Source organism: Canis aureus, chromosome 26 (assembly GCF_053574225.1).
Source record: "Canis aureus isolate CA01 chromosome 26, VMU_Caureus_v.1.0, whole genome shotgun sequence".
NCBI lineage: Eukaryota > Metazoa > Chordata > Mammalia > Carnivora > Canidae > Canis > Canis aureus.
Window position 1 is genome coordinate 49,521,010 of NC_135636.1, and position 6,632 is coordinate 49,527,641.

General features: G+C 45.9%; 1 long non-coding RNA gene across 2 annotated transcripts; it reads right to left on the minus strand.

Moving 5' to 3' along the window:
• Positions 1-1,676: 1,676 nt before the first annotated feature.
• On the minus strand, positions 1,677-5,778 carry LOC144298622 (uncharacterized). Of its 2 annotated transcripts, none has more exons than XR_013365571.1 (2): positions 5,017-5,778; positions 1,677-2,807 (listed from the first exon to the last, which is right to left on the minus strand). It is a non-coding gene; the product is annotated as an uncharacterized LOC144298622 (long non-coding RNA). The 2 variants fall into 2 exon arrangements; XR_013365572.1 differs by having other exon boundaries at positions 4,918-5,778.
• Positions 5,779-6,632: the final 854 nt, after the last annotated feature.

Sequence of the window (6,632 nt, forward strand, 5' to 3'; positions counted from 1 at the left end):
CAGTTTCAAGACACACAGCCTATGGGAGGGAGTGGGGAAGGCGACAGGCCCAGGCTCCAGGGTTAGGCAGGACTGCAGCCAAATCTGTAGTGTGTGTGTGTGTGTGTGTGTGTGTGTGTGTGTGTGTATCAGTCATGCAATTTTAGGCAAATTTCTTACTTGCCCCAAGAGTCAGTTTTCTCATCTGTGAAATGGGGGGTAGGAACTGTTCTGCTTCTCAGGGTTAAATGCACAGAAAGTTCTGAATGCTGAGAGATGCCTCAGAAACCAGCACTCACAAGATGCTCACTAAAAATGAGCCGTCTGCTCAGGTGGTAGCCACAAAGAATGGAGCCACAATGAACAACAAAGAGCCACTGAGGTCAGTCCATGGTGTGGTCATTACAGACATTCCTTTTCAAGTAATGTGTCCACTGCTAGATGTTTGTCCTATAAACACATTTATGAGACCACCAATACATTTTTATGAGAAGACAGTGCTGTTTGTGGCCATGACATAGTGGGAACAACCTACGTGTGCATCAACAGGTCAATGTGAAATAGTAGTACAACCTTTCTGTGGATTTCTACAGCATTAAGAAGGCATAGACGGGTATGACAGGGAGGGATGACCAAGTCCTGAGAAGAAAGGATGTGACACTGTTTATAGGATGCCTGCATTTTCATAAGAATAAGAAAGAAACAGTACCGACATAAAGTTGAGTGCAGAAGAAAATAGAGAAATATGAATCAGACAGTTGATGGTGACTTTCTAAGGGGAAGGTGGCACCATAAATCACATAGTGATTAATTAATTATAGAATTAATTGGCCAATGTGGGTGCCGCGAGGGGGAAAGGGGTTCTGACCAGAAGTTGTGCAAGCCACCTGTAACACCTGCCACCCAGGAGCTGTCCTCCAGGATGTTGAAGAGCGCTCAAGACTACATTGCTGGAGACAAAATTTAAGTTGAGCCCACTGGGTTTGTGTTCCTTTCCTGGAGCCCACCATTTACTGGGATGGTGATTAAAGCCAGGCCTGGATGAGAGAGGTGGGACCTGTTCTATCAGAAGCTCAAAGACAAGAGGCAGTGCTTGGGGACGTAGCCCTGTCCAGGCTCCTCTGGGAGGAAGGGAGTGTGGATGTTGGGAAGGTGGAGCCAGCGGGCTCCATTGCAGCCCACTGCCTATTTGCAGCACTGGAGCCCACGTGCCTGCATGTTATTGAGGGAAATCCAGTGACAGATGAAAGTATTGGAAGAAAGGGTACCTTCCGGGTCCCTGTGGGGGATGCTGGAGGCCACTGAGGACTCAGCAAAGCAGTGGTGTTCTCAAAGAGAGCAGGAGGAAGGGGATGCTGGGTCTGGATTTTGAAAGGGTGCGTGTTTCCTTCCTTGCACTTGGGCGAGGGAGCGGTACTTTGAGGAGCCGGCAACGGGAATGTGAGAGAGCGTGATGCTCCAAGACGGAAAGTTTGCTTTTCCTGATTGGAAGCAGCTGTGGGCCTTTGACTCTGTAGAGAGGCAGAAAGTTTGGTGTCTTGATGGTGTTAGAGGTTACTCCAGATAATTTCCTGCTGCCTGGGCCCCACTGAATTGGAACTATTTTTCAACCACTCAGACATCTAAGACTTACAGGATTTCTGAGGAGGTCCCGGAGCATCCCTCTAAATCAGTCTTGCAGTATTTTTCCCTGGGAGTGCTTGAACGATTCAATTATTGTGTGAGCCCCCAGCACCCAGACCATGCAGACTCATTCACCGTCTTCCTCTCAGAGCGATTTGGGTTGCTCGTGCTTCCAAGCAGAGAAATTATCCCTTTGAGATCCCCTCCCATGATCTAATTCTCAGGAGCCCTGGGAGGGTCTCTGCAGTGTAAACAGGAGCTTAGAGTAGGGTCTGAGAAGTTGCTAGAATGATAATCAGATTAGGGGACAATGATTTGTAACTCCTCTGGACAATACCTTTGCCCATCCAACTGGGACAATTAATAGCGCCTACATTGAAGGGTTAGATTTTTAGCAAGTTTTCTAATTTAAGTAATTGTTTTAAAAATTTAAAGTTGTTTTAGGTTTACAGAAAAGCTGCAAGGAGGGTACAGAAATTCCTGTAAACTTTTCACCGAATTTCCCCAATTTTTAACATTTCACATTTCCATGGTACATCTAGGATGAGAATGCCAACGTTGGTATGTTACTAGTAACTGAACTCCACTGTTCACTTAGATTTCACCACTTTTCTCCCAGTGTCTCTTTTGAGATACCCAGAACAACACATGACATTTAGTTGCCATGCCTCCTTAGGCTCCTCTGGGTTGTGCCAGTTTCTCAGACTGTATTTGGTTTTGATGACCTTGGTAGTTGTCTGTTGGAGAACAGGTTAGATGTTTTGTGAAGTTTCCTCCATTTGGGTTCATCTTTTCCTCATGATTAGGCTGTGGTTGCAGGTTTGGGGGAAGAAGACTGCAAAGATGAAGTACCCTTCTCATCCTATCCTCTCAAGAATGCACACCATCGTTTACCTTGATCATACAGGGTCATTTTGAGGATTCAATGAGATGCTTGGAGGAAGCTTAGGAGAATCCCTGGCCTATAGCAGGTGCACAATGATGTTAGACAAATGGATTAATAGTGCAAGTGGTTATTGAGGATTTTCATATTGTCAGGTTGTGTGTCTGTTTCACATAAAGATGAATCAGCCCCTATTCTTGCCCTCTGGGACCCCAAGTCTGGAGTGTGGACAGTGTCCTCCACCCCCAATCCAAAATGCTTTGTTCACTTTGCTTTGTTCAGCTGCTTCCAAATTAGGGCTGTGGCTGCTGGCGGCTGGGGTCTGTGGAAAACCAGAAAAATGAATCAGCACAGTAGTTTCTGGCCTGGGATGAAGAGCCCAACAGACAAAGGGACAGAGGCTCACAGAGCCACAGCTCAGCATGTAGTGGGGACAGTGAGCCTTGAGAAGGGGGAGATTCTTTCTGAACAGCTCCCAGGAGAACCTTGTGGCCAAAAGGAACCCTTGCGGTGGCTTTTCCATGAACTTCCCACGTAACCTCAGAAGGATCCTTCCAAAATGGCCCTCTGTTGGTCTCCTTGTACGTAAAATGGGGACCGCAATAGTTGGTTGGCCTTTCTCACCAGGTTCTCCTTGAGTTCAGTAAATAACATAGATACAAAGACAAAAGAGTCCTAGGCCTCAAAAGCCCCATCTTAGAATACTGTAAGACTCAAAGGTCCAAAACACATCACAGGTGCCTTTAAATAGGAAGTGGAACAAGAATGTAAGGGTCTTGTATTATGGGCTGGATGGACCTCATCTGTCTTTCTGTTATTTTTCTCCACATGCCCCAGGGACGTGGCCACCAGGGTCATCTTTGGGCAGAAAGAACACTACTATGGAGGTTCCTAGCTGCACAAAACGAGACACCTCTCCATCTTTCCCCAGAAATGGGCAATTTTTAAATGACAAACTGTCAGCCAAGTCACAACCTGGTGAGGGGGACCTGAAGAAACTCCATCCATGCACTCTTTCCTGTGGACAATCTTGTGTGAGATGGTTCAACAACTTTGTTTCAAATCTGCAAGCTTGATGGCTTTAAGAGGAACATCTAAAAAATCCCCAACACTGGTGTTCTTGGGTTCTGTAGTTGCAGTAAAAGTCCAGCTGTACCCAAATGAGTTTTTAAGTTTTTGGTTGAAGAAGAAGTAGTAATGGACTTGTGTGCGACCTGCCTTTTGCTCTTTGCAAGTATCAGAACATTCTAATTATATTGTCCTAATTGTTAAAGACCTCATGGCACTTTTGAGATCATGGGTAAAAAATGGGTACTAGGGAAAACAAGTTATTTTTTTATTTTTGAGGGCAAGGGGAAGATGCTAGCTTAGCATGAGGCTTAGCACAATCCTTTAGGATTTGTTAATACTCCAGAGCTTACCAGATACCCTCTCAGTACAATGCTGAAGGGCAAGGCTGCACAAAACATCTTGAAGTGACATTATCTTGCACAATGTGTGCACTGAAGCTCCAACTAGATATAAATTACATTTATTTTTACCACTCTCTTCTAGGGAAGAGTCCAGACCTCAGAGAGATGTCAACCAGTTCTATAGGAAGTCTGGAAGACAACAGAAAATCGAGGGTCTGCAGGCTCCCCTCTCCCTCACCCCCACTGACAAGAGACAGAAGCTATGCCTGGGTCAGGCAGGTGGCCTCAGAAGGATAAAGCACTTGCAGTGAACATACACTCGACGTTTTGTTTGCAGACATATTGGCCATCTGATCAGAGTTTGTGCGAAGGTACCAACTGCCCTCAGTCCATTAAAGCTCCCAACCAGAGATTTGAGTTACTAGAGCCTTTTCTACCTGAGTGTATCTGAACTGGGTTTTGCCTCTTTTTTTTTTTTTTTAAAGATTGTATTTATTCATGGGACACACAGAGAGAGAGAGAGAGAGACAGAGACAGAGACACAGGCAGAGGGAGGAGCAGGCTCCATGCAGGAAGCCTGACATGGGACTTGATCCCGGGTCTCCAGGATCACGCCCTGGGCCAAAAGTGGCGCTAAACCACTGAGCCACCTGGGCTGCCCGGTTTTGCCTCTTATAATCTAAAGAGTTCTCTAATTTCTAAACATAGAGCCTGGGGTGCAAAAGAGTGCTCATTAAGGGTTTGTTGTCCAGCTGACTGAATGTTTTCAAATGTGTGGTGTGGTGGAGCAAGGTTTCCCAACCCTGGCATTTGGGGCCAGGTACCTCTTTGTAGGGGCCGCCATGTGCATTATAGGACATTAGCAGCATCCCTGAGCTTCACCCACTCGATGCCATAGCCAACATCCCTCCCCCCAACCTGTGGCAATCAAGTCCTCAGACCCTGCCAGTTGTCCCCCCCCCCGAGGGGGGGGCAGTTGCCCCCTACTGAGAACCACCAGTGCAGACAAGTCTGCAATACCTCATTCTGAAGAATTTATGAACATCTCCTATAAAAAGTACCACATGGGTTGAGCAAGGACACGAAACAAAATAAGACGAAATGAATGAAATGTGTTACTTCAGGTTTTGAAGAGGCTTGCCATCTCCAAATGCAGGTGCTGAAGCTGATCCAAGCCATTTACATTCCGGGAGGTCCTGGGAGATAAATCTGTGTCGTTCGCCCGAGGCGGCCCGTCACTAACGCTCACCCGCTGGTCTGCTGGGGACTCATTTAATTTCTTGCCAAACACTCCCTGTCTTGCTCAAATTTACACCCTGTCTCTGTCTTCCTCTCTCTTCATAATGAAGGGGTTTCAAGTGGGTAGAAGTTTGCTTATCATCCTAATCACGCTTATTTATTTACAATGTCAGATTCCCCTCGAGATGACAAATTTGCCTTCTGTCAAAGTTACGCAGCTGAATGTTTATAGCAGATCCTGTAATTAATTGGGTTCTGTCACTAGAATGCATGTGTTCCTTTCCTTTGGTTTGCAGGTGTGAAAAATCTCCGAAACGGTCTTGTAAGGCGAAGCTCCTGCGTGCATCAGCCTGAGGGGACCGGGCCTTGGAGGCCAGCCCTGTGGCCCCTCAGCTCCGTAACTGGCTTCTGGCATCGGGCGGCCAGACCCCTGACGATGCAGTCCCTCTCCTCTGTTGAATCTGGACAGCTTTGAACATTCATTACACCACAGAATTGGTCCCAGCTTATTTCAGAATTATTCTTTCCCAAAGCTTATTTAGACAACCTCTGGCCTGCCATTTGGTTTATGTAAGTATTTTCTCCAGAGACCCATCCATGCCCTGCTTCCCTGGGTGTCTCAAGCTACTTCTAACCGTGAAATCTCATTCATGACTCTATTGTGACACAGAACAAAGGCCCTAAGTCTGCGTGCGACCTCATCAGAGGTAAGAGGCAGCATTGCCTTCAGCCACCCTTTGCCCACAGTGCTTTTCTGTTTCCCAGAAAAGTGTCGGAGTTCCTAACTCTGTTGTGGAAACGCACCCATGGCAAAAACCAAATCAAGGAATCTTTTTTTTTTTTTTTAATTAAATATCTTTTATTTTTTTAATTTATTTTTTATTTACTAACATACAGAATAACCCCCAGTGCCCGTCACCCATTCACTCCCACCCCCCGCCCTCCTCCCCTTCTACCATCCCTAGTTCGTTTCCCAGAGTTAGCAGTCTTTACGTTCTGTCTCCCTTTCTGATATTTCCCACACATTTCTTCTCCCTTCCCTTATATTCCCTTTCACTATTATTTATATTCCCCAAATGAATGAGAACATATAATGTTTGTCCTTCTCCGACTGACTTACTTCACTCAGCATAATACCCTCCAGTTCCATCCACGTTGAAGCAAATGGTGGGTATTTGTCATTTCTAATAGCTGAGTAATATCTTATAGTAGATGGCACTCTGCCTCAGTTTTGCCTTTAATTTCATTAGCTCTGATTTGCCAATTTTCCTCCCTTAATCCCCTGAGACAAGTTTCCAGGGATTTCCCCCACCGAGATCCCTCCCCAAACACACAGACTTTGGGGAAGGGGGAGGGCAGTGGTCAAGAGCTTGTGTCAGGCAATAAGAGGAGATAATCATATATTCCTCAATGGCACAGAAAAAGGTTGAATTCAAATCAATTTAATTAGTCTGTGGAAGAAAACAAACTAGCAAGACCAATTGCCCAGTAAAACA